This window comes from Diabrotica virgifera, chromosome 3, assembly GCF_917563875.1.
Source record: "Diabrotica virgifera virgifera chromosome 3, PGI_DIABVI_V3a".
Lineage (NCBI taxonomy): Eukaryota > Metazoa > Arthropoda > Insecta > Coleoptera > Chrysomelidae > Diabrotica > Diabrotica virgifera.
In genome coordinates this window covers 146637494-146659144 of record NC_065445.1, presented here as the reverse complement: position 1 = coordinate 146659144, position 21651 = coordinate 146637494, and the positions used below count along the sequence as shown (strand labels likewise).

The following is a 21651-nucleotide window of genomic DNA, read 5'->3' as shown; positions in this document are numbered from 1 at the left end:
CGATTTTCATGAAATTTGGCAGGTGGACTCGACCGGACAGGGAGTAGGTTGTTATCTATATTTCATAGCCGTACGTTATAAGGGGGCTTTGCCCCCCCCTAAAATTTTTTTTTATTTTTTGACAAACCAATTTTTCTTAATTGTATATGATTCACAAGCAAAAGATACATATAATCCTAAATTTTCACTTTTCTATCTTTAACGGTTATTTTTTTTTTAAAAATTTCGTGGTTTAACATCTATATATATAAAATTCTAATTCGCAGGTTTTGTTACCGTACTCCTCCGAAACCGCTTGACCGATTTTCATGAAATTTGGCAGGTGGACTCGACCGGACAGGGAGTAGGTTGATATCTATATTTCATAGCCGTACGTTATAAGGGGGCTTTGCCCCCCCTAAAATTTTTTTTTATTTTTCGACAAACCAATTTTTCTTAATTGTACATGATTCACAAGCAAAAGATACATATAATCCTAAATTTTCACTTTTCTATCTTTAACCGTTATTTTTTTAAAAAAATTTCGTGGTTTAACATCTATATATATAAAATTCTAATTCGCAGGCTTTGTTACCGTACTCCTCCGAAACCGCTTGACCGATTTTCATGAAATTTGGCAGGTGGACTCGACCGGACAGGGAGTAGGTTGTTATCTATATTTCATAGCCGTACGTTATAAGGGGGCTTTGCCCCCCTAAAATTTTTTTTTATTTTTCGACAAACCAATTTTTCTTAATTGTATATGATTCACAAGCAAAAGATACATATAATCCTAAATTTTCACTTTTCTATCTTTAACCGTTATTTTTTTTAAAAAATTTCGTGGTTTAACATCTATATATATAAAATTCTCTTTCGCAGGCTTTGTTGCCAAACTCCTCCGAAACCACTTGACCGATTTTCATGAAATTTGGCAGGTACACTCGACCGAACATGGAGTAGGTTGTTATCTATATTTCATGTCCGTACGTCATAAGGGGGCTTTGCCCCCCCTAATATTTTTTTTTATTTTTCGACAAACCGATTTTTCTTAATTCTATATGATTCAGAAGCAAAAGATACATACAATCCTAAATTTTCACTTTTCTATCTTTAACCGTTATTTTTTTAAAAAAATTTCGTGGTTTAACATCTATATATATAAAATTCTCTTTCGCAGGCTTTGTTGCCAAACTCCTCCGAAACCACTTGACCGATTTTCATGAAATTTGGCAGGTACACTCGACCGAACATGGAGTAGGTTGTTATCTATATTTCATGTCCGTACGTCATAAGGGGGCTTTGCCCCCCCCTAATATTTTTTTTTATTTTTCGACAAACCGATTTTTCTTAATTCTATATGATTCAGAAGCAAAAGATACATACAATCCTAAATTTTCACTTTTCTATCTTTAACCGTTATTTTTTTAAAAAAATTTCGTGGTTTAACATCTATATATATAAAATTCTCTTTCGCAGGCTTTGTTGCCAAACTCCTCCGAAACCACTTGACCGATTTTCATGAAATTTGGCAGGTACACTCGACCGAACATGGAGTAGGTTGTTATCTATATTTCATGTCCGTACGTCATAAGGGGGCTTTGCCCCCCCCTAATATTTTTTTTTATTTTTCGACAAACCGATTTTTCTTAATTCTATATGATTCAGAAGCAAAAGATACATACAATCCTAAATTTTCACTTTTCTATCTTTAACCGTTATTTTTTTAAAAAAATTTCGTGGTTTAACATCTATATATATAAAATTCTCTTTCGCAGGCTTTGTTGCCAAACTCCTCCGAAACCACTTGACCGATTTTCATGAAATTTGGCAGGTACACTCGACCGAACATGGAGTAGGTTGTTATCTATATTTCATGTCCGTACGTCATAAGGGGGCTTTGCCCCCCCCTAATATTTTTTTTTATTTTTCGACAAACCGATTTTTCTTAATTCTATATGATTCAGAAGCAAAAGATACATACAATCCTAAATTTTCACTTTTCTATCTTTAACCGTTATTTTTTTAAAAAAATTTCGTGGTTTAACATCTATATATATAAAATTCTCTTTCGCAGGCTTTGTTGCCAAACTCCTCCGAAACCACTTGACCGATTTTCATGAAATTTGGCAGGTACACTCGACCGAACATGGAGTAGGTTGTTATCTATATTTCATGTCCGTACGTCATAAGGGGGCTTTGCCCCCCCCTAATATTTTTTTTTATTTTTCGACAAACCGATTTTTCTTAATTCTATATGATTCAGAAGCAAAAGATACATACAATCCTAAATTTTCACTTTTCTATCTTTAACCGTTATTTTTTTAAAAAAATTTCGTGGTTTAACATCTATATATATAAAATTCTCTTTCGCAGGCTTTGTTGCCAAACTCCTCCGAAACCACTTGACCGATTTTCATGAAATTTGGCAGGTACACTCGACCGAACATGGAGTAGGTTGTTATCTATATTTCATGTCCGTACGTCATAAGGGGGCTTTGCCCCCCCCTAATATTTTTTTTTATTTTTCGACAAACCGATTTTTCTTAATTCTATATGATTCAGAAGCAAAAGATACATACAATCCTAAATTTTCACTTTTCTATCTTTAACCGTTATTTTTTTAAAAAAATTTCGTGGTTTAACATCTATATATATAAAATTCTCTTTCGCAGGCTTTGTTGCCAAACTCCTCCGAAACCACTTGACCGATTTTCATGAAATTTGGCAGGTACACTCGACCGAACATGGAGTAGGTTATTATCTATATTTCATGTCCGTACGTCATAAGGGGGCTTTGCCCCCCCCTAATATTTTTTTTTATTTTTCGACAAACCGATTTTTCTTAATTCTATATGATTCAGAAGCAAAAGATACATACAATCCTAAATTTTCACTTTTCTATCTTTAACCGTTATTTTTTTAAAAAAATTTCGTGGTTTAACATCTATATATATAAAATTCTCTTTCGCAGGCTTTGTTGCCAAACTCCTCCGAAACCACTTGACCGATTTTCATGAAATTTGGCAGGTACACTCGACCGAACATGGAGTAGGTTGTTATCTATATTTCATGTCCGTACGTCATAAGGGGGCTTTGCCCCCCCCCTAATATTTTTTTTTATTTTTCGACAAACCGATTTTTCTTAATTCTATATGATTCAGAAGCAAAAGATACATACAATCCTAAATTTTCACTTTTCTATCTTTAACCGTTATTTTTTTAAAAAAATTTCGTGGTTTAACATCTATATATATAAAATTCTAATTCGCAGGCTTTGTTACCGTACTCCTCCGAAACCGCTTGACTGATTTTCATGAAATTTGGCAGGTGGACTCGACCGGACAGGGAGTAGGTTGTTATCTATATTTCATAGCCGTACGTTATAAGGGGGCTTTGCCCCCCCTAATATTTTTTTTTATTTTTCGACAAACCGATTTTTCTTAATTGTATATGATTCAGAAGCAAAAGATACATACAATCCTAAATTTTCACTTTTCTATCTTTAACCGTTATTTTTTTAAAAAAATTTCGTGGTTTAACATCTATATATATAAAATTCTCTTTCGCAGGCTTTGTTGCCAAACTCCTCCGAAACCACTTGACCGATTTTGATGAAATTTGGCAGGTACACTCGACCGAACATGGAGTAGGTTGTTATCTATATTTCATGTCCGTACGTCATAAGGGGGCTTTGCCCCCCCCTAATATTTTTTTTTATTTTTCGACAAACCGATTTTTCTTAATTCTATATGATTCAGAAGCAAAAGATACATACAATCCTAAATTTTCACTTTTCTATCTTTAACCGTTATTTTTTTAAAAAAATTTCGTGGTTTAACATCTATATATATAAAATTCTCTTTCGCAGGCTTTGTTGCCAAACTCCTCCGAAACCACTTGACCGATTTTCATGAAATTTGGCAGGTACACTCGACCGAACATGGAGTAGGTTGTTATCTATATTTCATGTCCGTACGTCATAAGGGGGCTTTGCCCCCCCCTAATATTTTTTTTTATTTTTCGACAAACCGATTTTTCTTAATTCTATATGATTCAGAAGCAAAAGATACATACAATCCTAAATTTTCACTTTTCTATCTTTAACCGTTATTTTTTTTTAAAAATTTCGTGGTTTAACATCTATATATATAAAATTCTCTTTCGCAGGCTTTGTTGCCAAACTCCTCCGAAACCACTTGACCGATTTTCATGAAATTTGGCAGGTACACTCGACCGAACATGGAGTAGGTTGTTATCTATATTTCATGTCCGTACGTCATAAGGGGGCTTTGCCCCCCCCTAATATTTTTTTTTATTTTTCGACAAACCGATTTTTCTTAATTCTATATGATTCAGAAGCAAAAGATACATACAATCCTAAATTTTCACTTTTCTATCTTTAACCGTTATTTTTTTAAAAAAATTTCGTGGTTTAACATCTATATATATAAAATTCTAATTCGCAGGCTTTGTTACCGTACTCCTCCGAAACCGCTTGACTGATTTTCATGAAATTTGGCAGGTGGACTCGACCGGACAGGGAGTAGGTTGTTATCTATATTTCATAGCCGTACGTTATAAGGGGGCTTTGCCCCCCCTAATATTTTTTTTTATTTTTCGACAAACCGATTTTTCTTAATTGTATATGATTCAGAAGCAAAAGATACATACAATCCTAAATTTTCACTTTTCTATCTTTAACCGTTATTTTTTTAAAAAAATTTCGTGGTTTAACATCTATATATATAAAATTCTCTTTCGCAGGCTTTGTTGCCAAACTCCTCCGAAACCACTTGACCGATTTTCATGAAATTTGGCAGGTACACTCGACCGAACATGGAGTAGGTTGTTATCTATATTTCATGTCCGTACGTCATAAGGGGGCTTTGCCCCCCCCTAATATTTTTTTTTATTTTTCGACAAACCGATTTTTCTTAATTCTATATGATTCAGAAGCAAAAGATACATACAATCCTAAATTTTCACTTTTCTATCTTTAACCGTTATTTTTTTAAAAAAATTTCGTGGTTTAACATCTATATATATAAAATTCTCTTTCGCAGGCTTTGTTGCCAAACTCCTCCGAAACCACTTGACCGATTTTCATGAAATTTGGCAGGTACACTCGACCGAACATGGAGTAGGTTGTTATCTATATTTCATGTCCGTACGTCATAAGGGGGCTTTGCCCCCCCCTAATATTTTTTTTTATTTTTCGACAAACCGATTTTTCTTAATTCTATATGATTCAGAAGCAAAAGATACATACAATGCTAAATTTTCACTTTTCTATCTTTAACCGTTATTTTTTTTTTAAAATTTCGTTGTTTAACATCTATATATATAAAATTCTCTTTCGCAGGCTTTGTTGCCAAACTCCTCCGAAACCACTTGACCGATTTTCATGAAATTTGGCAGGTACACTCGACCGAACATGGAGTAGGTTGTTATCTATATTTCATGTCCGTACGTCATAAGGGGGCTTTGCCCCCCCCTAATATTTTTTTTTTATTTTTCGACAAACCGATTTTTCTTAATTCTATATGATTCAGAAGCAAAAGATACATACAATCCTAAATTTTCACTTTTCTATCTTTAACCGTTATTTTTTTAAAAAAATTTCGTGGTTTAACATCTATATATATAAAATTCTAATTCGCAGGCTTTGTTACCGTACTCCTCCGAAACCGCTTGACTGATTTTCATGAAATTTGGCAGGTGGACTCGACCGGACAGGGAGTAGGTTGTTATCTATATTTCATAGCCGTACGTTATAAGGGGGCTTTGCCCCCCCTAATATTTTTTTTTTATTTTTCGACAAACCGATTTTTCTTAATTGTATATGATTCAGAAGCAAAAGATACATACAATCCTAAATTTTCACTTTTCTATCTTTAACCGATATTTTTTTAAAAAAATTTCGTGGTTTAACATCTATATATATAAAATTCTCTTTCGCAGGCTTTGTTGCCAAACTCCTCCGAAACCACTTGACCGATTTTCATGAAATTTGGCAGGTACACTCGACCGAACATGGAGTAGGTTGTTATCTATATTTCATGTCCGTACGTCATAAGGGGGCTTTGCCCCCCCCTAATATTTTTTTTTATTTTTCGACAAACCGATTTTTCTTAATTCTATATGATTCAGAAGCAAAAGATACATACAATCCTAAATTTTCACTTTTCTATCTTTAACCGTTATTTTTTTTTAAAAATTTCGTGGTTTAACATCTATATATATAAAATTCTCTTTCGCAGGCTTTGTTGCCAAACTCCTCCGAAACCACTTGACCGATTTTCATGAAATTTGGCAGGTACACTCGACCGAACATGGAGTAGGTTGTTATCTATATTTCATGTCCGTACGTCATAAGGGGGCTTTGCCCCCCCCTAATATTTTTTTTTATTTTTCGACAAACCGATTTTTCTTAATTCTATATGATTCAGAAGCAAAAGATACATACAATCCTAAATTTTCACTTTTCTATCTTTAACCGTTATTTTTTTAAAAAAATTTCGTGGTTTAACATCTATATATATAAAATTCTAATTCGCAGGCTTTGTTACCGTACTCCTCCGAAACCGCTTGACTGATTTTCATGAAATTTGGCAGGTGGACTCGACCGGACAGGGAGTAGGTTGTTATCTATATTTCATAGCCGTACGTTATAAGGGGGCTTTGCCCCCCCTAATATTTTTTTTTATTTTTCGACAAACCGATTTTTCTTAATTGTATATGATTCAGAAGCAAAAGATACATACAATCCTAAATTTTCACTTTTCTATCTTTAACCGTTATTTTTTTAAAAAAATTTCGTGGTTTAACATCTATATATATAAAATTCTCTTTCGCAGGCTTTGTTGCCAAACTCCTCCGAAACCACTTGACCGATTTTCATGAAATTTGGCAGGTACACTCGACCGGACATGGAGTAGGTTGTTATCTATATTTCATGTCCGTACGTCATAAGGGGGCTTTGCCCCCCCCTAATATTTTTTTTTATTTTTCGACAAACCGATTTTTCTTAATTCTATATGATTCAGAAGCAAAAGATACATACAATCCTAAATTTTCACTTTTCTATCTTTAACCGTTATTTTTTTAAAAAAATTTCGTGGTTTAACATCTATATATATAAAATTCTCTTTCGCAGGCTTTGTTGCCAAACTCCTCCGAAACCACTTGACCGATTTTCATGAAATTTGGCAGGTACACTCGACCGAACATGGAGTAGGTTGTTATCTATATTTCATGTCCGTACGTCATAAGGGGGCTTTGCCCCCCCCTAATATTTTTTTTTATTTTTCGACAAACCGATTTTTCTTAATTCTATATGATTCAGAAGCAAAAGATACATACAATCCTAAATTTTCACTTTTCTATCTTTAACCGTTATTTTTTTAAAAAAATTTCGTGGTTTAACATCTATATATATATAAAATTCTCTTTCGCAGGCTTTGTTGCCAAACTCCTCCGAAACCACTTGACCGATTTTCATGAAATTTGGCAGGTACACTCGACCGAACATGGAGTAGGTTGTTATCTATATTTCATGTCCGTACGTCATAAGGGGGCTTTGCCCCCCCCTAATATTTTTTTTTATTTTTCGACAAACCGATTTTTCTTAATTCTATATGATTCAGAAGCAAAAGATACATACAATCCTAAATTTTCACTTTTCTATCTTTAACCGTTATTTTTTTAAAAAAATTTCGTGGTTTAACATCTATATATATAAAATTCTAATTCGCAGGCTTTGTTACCGTACTCCTCCGAAACCGCTTGACTGATTTTCATGAAATTTGGCAGGTGGACTCGACCGGACAGGGAGTAGGTTGTTATCTATATTTCATAGCCGTACGTTATAAGGGGGCTTTGCCCCCCCTAATATTTTTTTTTATTTTTCGACAAACCGATTTTTCTTAATTGTATATGATTCAGAAGCAAAAGATACATACAATCCTAAATTTTCACTTTTCTATCTTTAACCGTTATTTTTTTAAAAAAATTTCGTGGTTTAACATCTATATATATAAAATTCTAATTCGCAGGCTTTGTTACCGTACTCCTCCGAAACCGCTTGACCGATTTTCATGAAATTTGGCAGGTGGACTCGACCGGACAGGGAGTAGGTTTTTATCTATATTTCATAGCCGTACGTTATAAGGGGGCTTTGCCCCCCCTAAAATTTTTTTTTATTTTTCGACAAACCGATTTTTCTTAATTGTATATGATTCACAAGCAAAAGATACATATAATCCTAAATTTTCACTTTTCTATCTTTAACCGTTATTTTTTTAAAAAAATTTCGTAGTTTAACATCTATATATATAAAATTCTCTTTCGCAGGCTTTGTTGCCAAACTCCTCCGAAACCGCTTGACCGATTTTCATGAAATTTGGCAGGTGGACTCGACCGGACAGGGAGTAGGTTGTTATCTATATTTCATAGCCGTACGTTATAAGGGGGCTTTGCCCCCCCTAAAATTTTTTTTTTATTTTTCGACAAACCGATTTTTCTTAATTGTATATGATTCACAAGCAAAAGATACATATAATCCTAAATTTTCACTTTTCTATCTTTAACCGTTATTTTTTTAAAAAAATTTCGTGGTTTAACATCTATATATATAAAATTCTCTTTCGCAGGCTTTGTTGCCAAACTCCTCCGAAACCACTTGACCGATTTTCATGAAATTTGGCAGGTGGACTGGACCGGACAGGGAGTAGGTTGTTATCTATATTTCATAGCCGTACGTTATAAGGGGGCTTTGCCCCCCCTAAAATTTTTTTTTATTTTTCGACAAACCGATTTTTCTTAATTGTATATGATTCACAAGCAAAAGATACATATAATCCTAAATTTTCACTTTTCTATCTTTAACCGTTATTTTTTTAAAAAAATTTCGTGGTTTAACATCTATATATATAAAATTCTCTTTCGCAGGCTTTGTTGCCAAACTCCTCCGAAACCACTTGACCGATTTTCATGAAATTTGGCAGGTACACTCGACCGAACATGGAGTAGGTTGTTATCTATATTTCATGTCCGTACGTCATAAGGGGGCTTTGCCCCCCCCTAATATTTTTTTTTATTTTTCGACAAACCGATTTTTCTTAATTCTATATGATTCAGAAGCAAAAGATACATACAATCCTAAATTTTCACTTTTCTATCTTTAACCGATATTTTTTTAAAAAAATTTCGTGGTTTAACATCTATATATATAAAATTCTCTTTCGCAGGCTTTGTTGCCAAACTCCTCCGAAACCACTTGACCGATTTTCATGAAATTTGGCAGGTACACTCGACCGAACATGGAGTAGGTTGTTATCTATATTTCATGTCCGTACGTCATAAGGGGGCTTTGCCCCCCCCTAATATTTTTTTTTATTTTTCGACAAACCGATTTTTCTTAATTCTATATGATTCAGAAGCAAAAGATACATACAATCCTAAATTTTCACTTTTCTATCTTTAACCGTTATTTTTTTAAAAAAATTTCGTGGTTTAACATCTATATATATAAAATTCTCTTTCGCAGGCTTTGTTGCCAAACTCCTCCGAAACCACTTGACCGATTTTCATGAAATTTGGCAGGTACACTCGACCGAACATGGAGTAGGTTGTTATCTATATTTCATGTCCGTACGTCATAAGGGGGCTTTGCCCCCCCCTAATATTTTTTTTTATTTTTCGACAAACCGATTTTTCTTAATTCTATATGATTCAGAAGCAAAAGATACATACAATCCTAAATTTTCACTTTTCTATCTTTAACCGTTATTTTTTTAAAAAAATTTCGTGGTTTAACATCTATATATATAAAATTCTCTTTCGCAGGCTTTGTTGCCAAACTCCTCCGAAACCACTTGACCGATTTTCATGAAATTTGGCAGGTACACTCGACCGAACATGGAGTAGGTTGTTATCTATATTTCATGTCCGTACGTCATAAGGGGGCTTTGCCCCCCCCTAATATTTTTTTTTATTTTTCGACAAACCGATTTTTCTTAATTCTATATGATTCAGAAGCAAAAGATACATACAATCCTAAATTTTCACTTTTCTATCTTTAACCGTTATTTTTTTAAAAAAATTTCGTTGTTTAACATCTATATATATAAAATTCTCTTTCGCAGGCTTTGTTGCCAAACTCCTCCGAAACCACTTGACCGATTTTCATGAAATTTGGCAGGTACACTCGACCGAACATGGAGTAGGTTGTTATCTATATTTCATGTCCGTACGTCATAAGGGGGCTTTGCCCCCCCCTAATATTTTTTTTTTATTTTTCGACAAACCGATTTTTCTTAATTCTATATGATTCAGAAGCAAAAGATACATACAATCCTAAATTTTCACTTTTCTATCTTTAAACCGTTATTTTTTTTTAAAAATTTCGTGGTTTAACATCTATATATATAAAATTCTCTTTCGCAGGCTTTGTTGCCAAACTCCTCCGAAACCACTTGACCGATTTTCATGAAATTTGGCAGGTACACTCGACCGAACATGGAGTAGGTTGTTATCTATATTTCATGTCCGTACGTCATAAGGGGGCTTTGCCCCCCCCTAATATTTTTTTTTATTTTTCGACAAACCGATTTTTCTTAATTCTATATGATTCAGAAGCAAAAGATACATACAATCCTAAATTTTCACTTTTCTATCTTTAACCGTTATTTTTTTAAAAAAATTTCGTGGTTTAACATCTATATATATAAAATTCTAATTCGCAGGCTTTGTTACCGTACTCCTCCGAAACCGCTTGACTGATTTTCATGAAATTTGGCAGGTGGACTCGACCGGACAGGGAGTAGGTTGTTATCTATATTCATAGCCGTACGTTATAAGGGGGCTTTGCCCCCCCTAATATTTTTTTTTATTTTTCGACAAACCGATTTTCTTAATTGTATATGATTCAGAAGCAAAAGATACATACAATCCTAAATTTTCACTTTTCTATCTTTAACCGTTATTTTTTTAAAAAAATTTCGTGGTTTAACATCTATATATATAAAATTCTCTTTCGCAGGCTTTGTTGCCAAACTCCTCCGAAACCACTTGACCGATTTTCATGAAATTTGGCAGGTACACTCGACCGAACATGGAGTAGGTTGTTATCTATATTTCATGTCCGTACGTCATAAGGGGGCTTTGCCCCCCCCTAATATTTTTTTTTTATTTTTCGACAAACCGATTTTTCTTAATTCTATATGATTCAGAAGCAAAAGATACATACAATCCTAAATTTTCACTTTTCTATCTTTAACCGTTATTTTTTTAAAAAAATTTCGTGGTTTAACATCTATATATATAAAATTCTCTTTCGCAGGCTTTGTTGCCAAACTCCTCCGAAACCACTTGACCGATTTTCATGAAATTTGGCAGGTACACTCGACCGAACATGGAGTAGGTTGTTATCTATATTTCATGTCCGTACGTCATAAGGGGGCTTTGCCCCCCCCTAATATTTTTTTTTATTTTTCGACAAACCGATTTTTCTTAATTCTATATGATTCAGAAGCAAAAGATACATACAATCCTAAATTTTCACTTTTCTATCTTTAACCGTTATTTTTTTAAAAAAATTTCGTGGTTTAACATCTATATATATAAAATTCTCTTTCGCAGGCTTTGTTGCCAAACTCCTCCGAAACCACTTGACCGATTTTCATGAAATTTGGCAGGTACACTCGACCGAACATGGAGTAGGTTGTTATCTATATTTCATGTCCGTACGTCATAAGGGGGCTTTGCCCCCCCCTAATATTTTTTTTTATTTTTCGACAAACCGATTTTTCTTAATTCTATATGATTCAGAAGCAAAAGATACATACAATCCTAAATTTTCACTTTTCTATCTTTAACCGTTATTTTTTTAAAAAAATTTCGTGGTTTAACATCTATATATATAAAATTCTAATTCGCAGGCTTTGTTACCGTACTCCTCCGAAACCGCTTGACTGATTTTCATGAAATTTGGCAGGTGGACTCGACCGGACAGGGAGTAGGTTGTTATCTATATTTCATAGCCGTACGTTATAAGGGGGCTTTGCCCCCCCTAATATTTTTTTTTATTTTTCGACAAACCGATTTTTCTTAATTGTATATGATTCAGAAGCAAAAGATACATACAATCCTAAATTTTCACTTTTCTATCTTTAACCGTTATTTTTTTAAAAAAATTTCGTGGTTTAACATCTATATATATAAAATTCTAATTCGCAGGCTTTGTTACCGTACTCCTCCGAAACCGCTTGACCGATTTTCATGAAATTTGGCAGGTGGACTCGACCGGACAGGGAGTAGGTTTTTATCTATATTTCATAGCCGTACGTTATAAGGGGGCTTTGCCCCCCCTAAAATTTTTTTTTATTTTTCGACAAACCGATTTTTCTTAATTGTATATGATTCACAAGCAAAAGATACATATAATCCTAAATTTTCACTTTTCTATCTTTAACCGTTATTTTTTTAAAAAAATTTCGTAGTTTAACATCTATATATATAAAATTCTCTTTCGCAGGCTTTGTTGCCAAACTCCTCCGAAACCGCTTGACCGATTTTCATGAAATTTGGCAGGTGGACTCGACCGGACAGGGAGTAGGTTGTTATCTATATTTCATAGCCGTACGTTATAAGGGGGCTTTGCCCCCCCTAAAATTTTTTTTTTATTTTTCGACAAACCGATTTTTCTTAATTGTATGATTCACAAGCAAAAGATACATATAATCCTAAATTTTCACTTTTCTATCTTTAACCGTTATTTTTTTTAAAAAATTTCGTGGTTTAACATCTATATATATAAAATTCTCTTTCGCAGGCTTTGTTGCCAAACTCCTCCGAAACCACTTGACCGATTTTCATGAAATTTGGCAGGTGGACTGGACCGGACAGGGAGTAGGTTGTTATCTATATTTCATAGCCGTACGTTATAAGGGGGCTTTGCCCCCCCTAAAATTTTTTTTTATTTTTCGACAAACCGATTTTTCTTAATTGTATATGATTCACAAGCAAAAGATACATATAATCCTAAATTTTCACTTTTCTATCTTTAACCGTTATTTTTTTAAAAAAATTTCGTGGTTTAACATCTATATATAAAATTCTAATTCGCAGGCTTTGTTACCGTACTCCTCCGAAACCGCTTGACCGATTTTCATGAAATTTGGCAGGTGGACTGGACCGGACAGGGAGTAGGTTGTTATCTATATTTCATAGCTGTACGTTATAAGGGGGCTTTGCCCCCCCTAAATTTTTTTTTTATTTTTCGACAAACCGATTTTTCTTAATTGTATATGATTCACAAGCAAAAGATACATATAATCCTAAATTTTCACTTTTCTATCTTTAACCGTTATTTTTTTAAAAAAATTTCGTGGTTTAACATCTATATATATAAAATTCTAATTCGCAGGCTTTGTTACCGTACTCCTCCGAAACCGCTTGACCGATTTTCATGAAATTTGGCAGGTGGACTCGACCGGACAGGGAGTAGGTTGTTATCTATATTTCATAGCCGTACGTTATAAGGGGGCTTTGCCCCCCCTAAAATTTTTTTTTATTTTTCGACAAACCGATTTTTCTTAATTGTATATGATTCACAAGCAAAAGATACATATAATCCTAAATTTTCACTTTTCTATCTTTAACCGTTATTTTTTTAAAAAAAATTTCGTAGTTTAACATCTATATATATAAAATTCTCTTTCGCAGGCTTTGTTGCCAAACTCCTCCGAAACCGCTTGACCGATTTTCATGAAATTTGGCAGGTGGACTCGACCGGACAGGGAGTAGGTTGTTATCTATATTTCATAGCCGTACGTTATAAGGGGGCTTTGCCCCCCCTAAAATTTTTTTTTTATTTTTCGACAAACCGATTTTTCTTAATTGTATATGATTCACAAGCAAAAGATACATATAATCCGGACAGGGAGTAGGTTGTTATCTATATTTCATAGCCGTACGTTATAAGGGGGCTTTGCCCCCCCTAAAATTTTTTTTTATTTTTCGACAAACCGATTTTTCTTAATTGTATATGATTCACAAGCAAAAGATACATATAATCCTAAATTTTCACTTTTCTATCTTTAACCGTTATTTTTTTAAAAAAATTTCGTGGTTTAACATCTATATATATAAAATTCTAATTCGCAGGCTTTGTTACCGTACTCCTCCGAAACCGCTTGACCGATTTTCATGAAATTTGGCAGGTGGACTCGACCGGACAGGGAGTAGGTTGTTATCTATATTTCATAGCCGTACGTTATAAGGGGGTTTGCCCCCCCTAAAATTTTTTTTTATTTTTCGACAAACCGATTTTTCTTAATTCTATATGATTCAGAAGCAAAAGATACATACAATCCTAAATTTCCACTTTTCTATCTTTAACCGTTATTTTTTTAAAAAAATTTCGTGGTTTAACATCTATATATATATAAAATTCTCTTTCGCAGGCTTTGTTGCCAAACTCCTCCGAAACCACTTGACCGATTTTCATGAAATTTCGCAGGTGGACTCGACCGGACAGGGAGTAGGTTGTTATCTATATTTCATAGCCGTACGTCATAAGGGGGCTTTGCCCCCCCTAATAATTTTTTTTATTTTTCGACAAACCGATTTTTCTTAATTGTATATGATTCACAAGCAAAAGATACATATAATCCTAAATTTTCACTTTTCTATCTTTAACCGTTATTTTTTTAAAAAAATTTCGTAGTTTAACATCTATATATATAAAATTCTCTTTCGCAGGCTTTGTTGCCAAACTCCTCCGAAACCGCTTGACCGATTTTCATGAAATTTGGCAGGTGGACTCGACCGGACAGGGAGTAGGTTGTTATCTATATTTCATAGCCGTACGTTATAAGGGGGCTTTGCCCCCCCTAAAACCACTTGACCGATTTTCATGAAATTTGGCAGGTATACTCCCTGCTGTTGCGAACAAAACGGTGCTATTTTTACTTCTCTAGCGCAGTCCGTTTCCGAACTGCGTTATGCCGTGCGTTAGCGCGAACCGTAAGTCGTAGAAAAATTCTGAGCACAGAAGAAGAAACAACGGGAAATTTTATAATAGCAAAGTGCAGCAGATTAACTTTTGGACTCAAATTGGATAAAATATGAATTTTTTAATTTTACGAAATTTTCAAAAAATCTTGCTTTCGCTGGGCAAACCATCCAGTTTATTCATGTTAACTAGATGAACAAACGAAAAATATCGTGAACACTATTGCGTGTCTTAAATGATCGATAATATTTTTTGTTATTGTCATAATTAATTAATATTTAGAATTTTAAGGTATGAATTAAAAAAAAATTTATTTTACATTTAATATTTGATGGGGGCGAGTTAAAAGTGCACTGAGTCATGCAGTGCTCTATGGGTGCAACAGTATGTTTTTGAATTCCTGAGAGAGAAGGTGTGGTCATATCAAAGGAATGTTATATATGTTTCATATCTCTCAATGCTACTCACTGTGTTGCCTATTCAAAATGGAAGAATATGTGTTTTAATTTATAAGAGAGATGGTTTGGACATATCAAAATAATTTTATACAAATTTGTTTAATATTTCTCAATACAAGTTACTGTTTTGCTGAAAAAATGGAAGAATATGGGTTGGTTTATTCATGAGCGAGATGGTTTGGTCATATGAAAAGAATGTTATATACTATATAACATTGTTTTCGAATATATAAGATATTAGGTTTAATATTTCTCAATGCAAATCAGTATTTTGCCGGCTTAAAGGAGAAGAATATGTGTTTGAATTCGTGGGTGAGATGGTTTGGACAGATCAAAAGAAAGTTATAAAATTATGTTTAATATTTCTCAATGCAAATTACTGTTTTACCGACTTAAAAGTGGAAGAATATGTGTTTGTAATTTATGAGGGAGGTGGTTTGGTCATATCAAAAGAAAGTTAAGTATATATGTTTAATATTTCTCAATACTACTTACTATTTTGCCTACCTAAAAGTTGAAAAATGTGGGTTTCAATTCATGAGTGAAAGAGTATGACGTATTTGATTTCATTTGAGAGATGGTTTGGTCATATCAATAAAATGTTATATTTTTAATATGTCTCAATGCAAATTACTGTTTTGCCGACTTAAAAGTAGAAGAATATGTGTTTTAATTGATAAGAGAGATGGTTTGGAAATATACAAAGAAAATGATGTCTTGATTCCGCTTATACTAATGATTCCAACGGACTTACCGTTTGAAAATTGCAAGAATAACTTCGTTTAAAAAGTAACGAGTTTTCAGGTTTGGCACACGGAAATTTTTTGCGCGTAGGGAAACCGTCATCGTTACAGTGGAACCTCGATAAGTCGGATTAATCAGGACCGCGGCCGATCCGGTTTATCGAAAATCCGAGTAAGCCGGAGAATATGGTAAAAATTAATAAAATACTGATACTTACATACAGATAAACTTCCATTATAATTGCAAAAACATGAAATACATACATAGCACAGTAGGTACATCTAAATTACGTACAGTGGTATACAGTATTGTTCATTTCTTGGTAAAAAACTCATACAGTAACATTTTTATTGTTGAAATGTTTGTTTGATGAAAATCGGTCCGGGTTAGCCGGACTTCCGGGTTATTGGAGGCCGACTTATCGGGGTTCCACTGTATTTATTTTGCACCAAGAATAGAGTATTGTTTATAAAAAAGTATTACATTGATGCAAATTTTTGTCATACATTATTTTTTAGATTTTCTGTTAATTTACTTAGTGAACTTTGAGATATCATTATTTAATTCACAATAACACCGGTACGAAGTTCGTCGGGTCAGTAATTAAAATAAAATTAAAATTATATACAATTTTGTTTACTTTGCTGGTGCAGAATTTAGACACACAACCCTATGACGTCACGACACGTTTTAGGCTAGCTGCAATAATTTAAATTTAGAATTGTTTTTAGGGGCCAAACGGAACACAAAAACAACTTTTTATCTTTGATACATGTTTTAAATTATTTTATGTTGCGATTTATAACATTCTTTTCGAATTTCAAATTTATGCAAGTTCCTTATTGACCTAGAATCAAAATTATAACACATTATCTAATTATGACCCACTATCTAAGGTGCAACGAAGTTCACCGGGTCATCTAGTCTATATATATAAAATTCTAATTCGCAGGCTTTGTTACCGTACTCCTCCGAAACCACTTGACCGATTTTCATGAAATTTGGCAGGTATACTCGACCGGACATGGAGTAGGTTGTTATCTATATTTCATAGCCGTACGTCTAAAGGGGGCTCTGCCCCCCTAATAATTTTTTTTTTATTTTTCGACAAACCGATTTTTCTTATTTCTATATGATTCAGAAGCAAAAGATACATACAATCCTAAATTTTCACTTTTCTATCTTCAACCGTTATTTTTTTAAAAAAATTTCGTGGTTTAACATCTATATATATAAAATTCTAATTCGCAGGTTTTGTTACCGTACTCCTCCGAAACCGCTTGACCGATTTTCATGAAATTTGGCAGCTGGACTCGACCGGACAGGGAGTAGGCTGTTATCTATATTTCATAGCCGTACGTTATAAGGGGGCTTTGCCCCCCCCTAAAATTGTTTTTTTATTTTTCGACAAACCGATTTTTCTTATTTGTATATGATTCACAAGCAAAAGATACATATAATCCTAAATTTTCACTCTTCTATCTTTAACCGTTATTTTTTTAAAAAAATTTCGTGGTTTAACATCTATATATATAAAATTCTAATTCGCAGGCTTTGTTACCGTACTCCTCCGAAACCGCTTGACCGATTTTCATGAAATTTGGCAGGTGGACTCGACCGGACAGGGAGTAGGTTGTCATCTATATTTCATAGCCGTACGTTATAAGGGGGCTTTGCCCCCCCCTAAAATTTTTTTTTATTTTTCGACAAACCGATTTTTTTTAATTGTATATGATTCACAAGCAAAAGATACATATAATCCTAAATTTTCACTTTTCTATCTTTAACCGTTATTTTTTTAAAAAAATTTCGTGGTTTAACATCTATATATATAAAATTCTAATTCGCAGGCTTTGTTACCGTACTCCTCCGAAACCGCTTGACCGATTTTCATGAAATTTGGCAGGTGGACTCGACCGGACAGGGAGTAGGCTGTTATCTATATTTCATAGCCGTACGTCATAAGGGGGCTTAGCCCCCCCCTAATATTTTTTTTTATTTTTCGACAAACCGATTTTTCTTAATTGTATATGATTCACAAGCAAAAGATACATATAATCCTAAATTTTCACTTTTCTATCTTTAACCGTTATTTTTTTAAAAAAATTTCGTGGTTTAACATCTATATATATAAAATTCTAATTCGCAGGCTTTGTTACCGTACTCCTCCGAAACCGCTTGACCGATTTTCATGAAATTTGGCAGGTGGACTCGACCGGACAGGGAGTAGGCTGTTATCTATATTTCATAGCCGTACGTCATAAGGGGGCTTAGCCCCCCCCTAATATTTTTTTTTATTTTTCGACAAACCGATTTTTCTTAATTGTATATGATTCACAAGCAAAAGATACATATAATCCTAAATTTTCACTTTTCTATCTTTAACCGTTATTTTTTTAAAAAAATTTCGTGGTTTAACATCTATATATATAAAATTCTAATTCGCAGGCTTTGTTACCGTACTCCTCCGAAACCGCTTGACCGATTTTCATGAAATTTGGCAGGTATACTCGACCGGACATGGAGTAGGTTGTTATCTATATTTCATAGCCGTACGTCTAAAGGGGGCTCTGCCCCCCTAATAATTTTTTTTTATTTTTCGACAAACCGATTTTTCTTATTTCTATATGATTCAGAAGCAAAAGATACATACAATCCTAAATTTTCACTTTTCTATCTTCAACCGTTATTTTTTTAAAAAAATTTCGTGGTTTAACATCTATATATTATAAAATTCTAATTCGCAGGCTTTGTTACCGTACTCCTCCGAAACCGCTTGACCGATTTTCATGAAATTTGGCAGGTGGACTCGACCGGACAGGGAGTAGGCTGTTATCTATATTTCATAGCCGTACGTTATAAGGGGGCTTTGCCCCCCCCTAAAATTTTTTTTTATTTTTCGACAAACCGATTTTTCTTATTTGTATATGATTCACAAGCAAAAGATACATATAATCCTAAATTTTCACTTTTCTATCTTTAACCGTTATTTTTTTAAAAAAATTTCGTGGTTTAACATCTATATATATAAAATTCTAATTCGCAGGCTTTGTTACCGTACTCCTCCGAAACCGCTTGACCGATTTTCATGAAATTTGGCAGGTGGACTCGACCGGACAGGGAGTAGGTTGTCATCTATATTTCATAGCCGTACGTTATAAGGGGGCTTTGCCCCCCCCTAAAATTTTTTTTTATTTTTCGACAAACCGATTTTTTTTAATTGTATATGATTCACAAGCAAAAGATACATATAATCCTAAATTTTCACTTTTCTATCTTTAACCGTTATTTTTTTAAAAAAATTTCGTGGTTTAACATCTATATATATAAAATTCTAATTCGCAGGCTTTGTTACCGTACTCCTCCGAAACCGCTTGACCGATTTTCATGAAATTTGGCAGGTGGACTCGACCGGACGGGGAGTAGGTTGTTATCTATATTTCATAGCCGTACGTCATAAGGGGGCTTTGCCCCCCCCTAATATTTTTTTTTATTTTTCGACAAACCGATTTTTCTTAATTCTATATGATTCAGAAGCAAAAGATACATACAATCCTAAATTTTCACTTTTCTATCTTTAACCGTTATTTTTTTAAAAAAATTTCGTGGTTTAACATCTATATATATAAAATTCTAATTCGCAGGTTTTGTTACCGTACTCCTCCGAAACCGCTTGACCGATTTTCATGAAATTTGGCAGGTGGACTCGACCGGACAGGGAGTAGGTTGTTATCTATATTTCATAGCCGTACGTCATAAGGGGGCTTTGCATCCCCTAATAATTTTTTTTTGTTTTTCGACAAACCGATTTTTCTTAATTCTATATGATTCAGAAGCAAAAGATACATACAATCCTAAATTTTCACTTTTCTATCTGTAACCGTTATTTTTTTAAAAAAATTTCGTGGTTTAACATCTATCTATATATATAAAATTCTCTTTCGCAGGCTTTGTTGCCAAACTCCTCCGAAACCACTTGACCGATTTTCATGAAATTTGGCAGGTGGACTGGACCGGACAGGGAGTAGGTTGTTATCTATATTTCATAGCCGTACGTTATAAGGGGGCTTTGCCCCCCCTAAAATTTTTTTTTATTTTTCGACAAACCCATTTTTCTTAATTGTATATGATTCACAAGCAAAAGATACATATAATCCTAAATTTTCACTTTTCTATCTTTAACCGTTATTTTTTTAAAAAAATTTCGTGGTTTAACATCTATATATATAAAATTCTAATTCGCAGGCTTTGTTACCGTACTCCTCCGAAACCGCTTGACCGATTTTCATGAAATTTGGCAGGTGGATTCGACCGGACAGGGAGTAGGTTGTTATCTATATTTCATAGCCGTACGTTATAAGGGGGCTTTGCCCCCCCTAAAATTTTTTTTTATTTTTCGACAAACCGATTTTTCTTAATTGTATATGATTCACAAGCAAAAGATACATATAATCCTAAATTTTCACTTTTCTATCTTTAACCGTTATTTTTTTAAAAAAATTTCGTTGTTTAACATCTATATATATAAAATTCTCTTTCGCAGGCTTTGTTGCCAAACTCCTCCGAAACCACTTGACCGATTTTCATGAAATTTGGCAGGTGGACTGGACCGGACAGGGAGTAGGTTGTTATCTATATTTCATAGCCGTACGTTATAAGGGCGCTTTGCCCCCCCTAAAATTTTTTTTTATTTTTCGACAAACCCATTTTTCTTAATTGTATATGATTCACAAGCAAAAGATACATATAATCCTAAATTTTCACTTTTCTATCTTTAACCGTTATTTTTTTAAAAAAATTTCGTGGTTTAACATCTATATATATAAAATTCTAATTCGCAGGCTTTGTTACCGTACTCCTCCGAAACCGCTTGACCGATTTTCATGAAATTTGGCAGGTGGATTCGACCGGACAGGGAGTAGGTTGTTATCTATATTTCATAGCCGTACGTTATAAGGGGGCTTTGCCCCCCCTAAAATTTTTTTTTTATTTTTCGACAAACCGATTTTTCTTAATTGTATATGATTCACAAGCAAAAGATACATATAATCCTAAATTTTCACTTTTCTATCTTTAACCGTTATTTTTTTAAAAAAATTTCGTGGTTTAACATCTATATATATAAAATTCTAATTCGCAGGCTTTGTTACCGTACTCCTCCGAAACCGCTTGACCGATTTTCATGAAATTTGGCAGGTGGATTCGACCGGACAGGGAGTAGGTTGTTATCTATATTTCATAGCCGTACGTTATAAGGGGGCTTTGCCCCCCCTAAAATTTTTTTTTATTTTTCGACAAACCGATTTTTCTTAATTGTATATGATTCACAAGCAAAAGATACATATAATCCTAAATTTTCACTTTTCTATCTTTAACCGTTATTTTTTTAAAAAAATTTCGTTGTTTAACATCTATATATATAAAATTCTCTTTCGCAGGCTTTGTTGCCAA

At 33.7% G+C, this 21651-nt stretch overlaps 1 protein-coding gene and 1 long non-coding RNA gene across 14 annotated transcripts in view; one reads left to right on the top strand and one right to left on the bottom strand.

The window, feature by feature from the left end:
- The window catches only part of LOC114334083 (protein son of sevenless), a 652420-nt gene that overhangs the window by 492432 nt on the left and 138337 nt on the right, over positions 1 to 21651 (bottom strand). The gene's annotated exons all lie outside the window — the stretch shown is intronic.
- LOC126882097 (uncharacterized) lies at positions 570 to 7331 on the top strand. 3 transcript variants are annotated; one of them, XR_007697135.1, is made up of 3 exons: positions 570 to 942; positions 3633 to 5425; positions 6921 to 7329. It is a non-coding gene; the product is annotated as an uncharacterized LOC126882097 (long non-coding RNA). The 3 variants fall into 3 exon arrangements; XR_007697136.1 differs by lacking the exon at positions 570 to 942 and adding an exon at positions 2358 to 2735 and having other exon boundaries at positions 6921 to 7331; XR_007697134.1 differs by lacking the exon at positions 570 to 942 and adding an exon at positions 2749 to 3034 and having other exon boundaries at positions 6921 to 7328.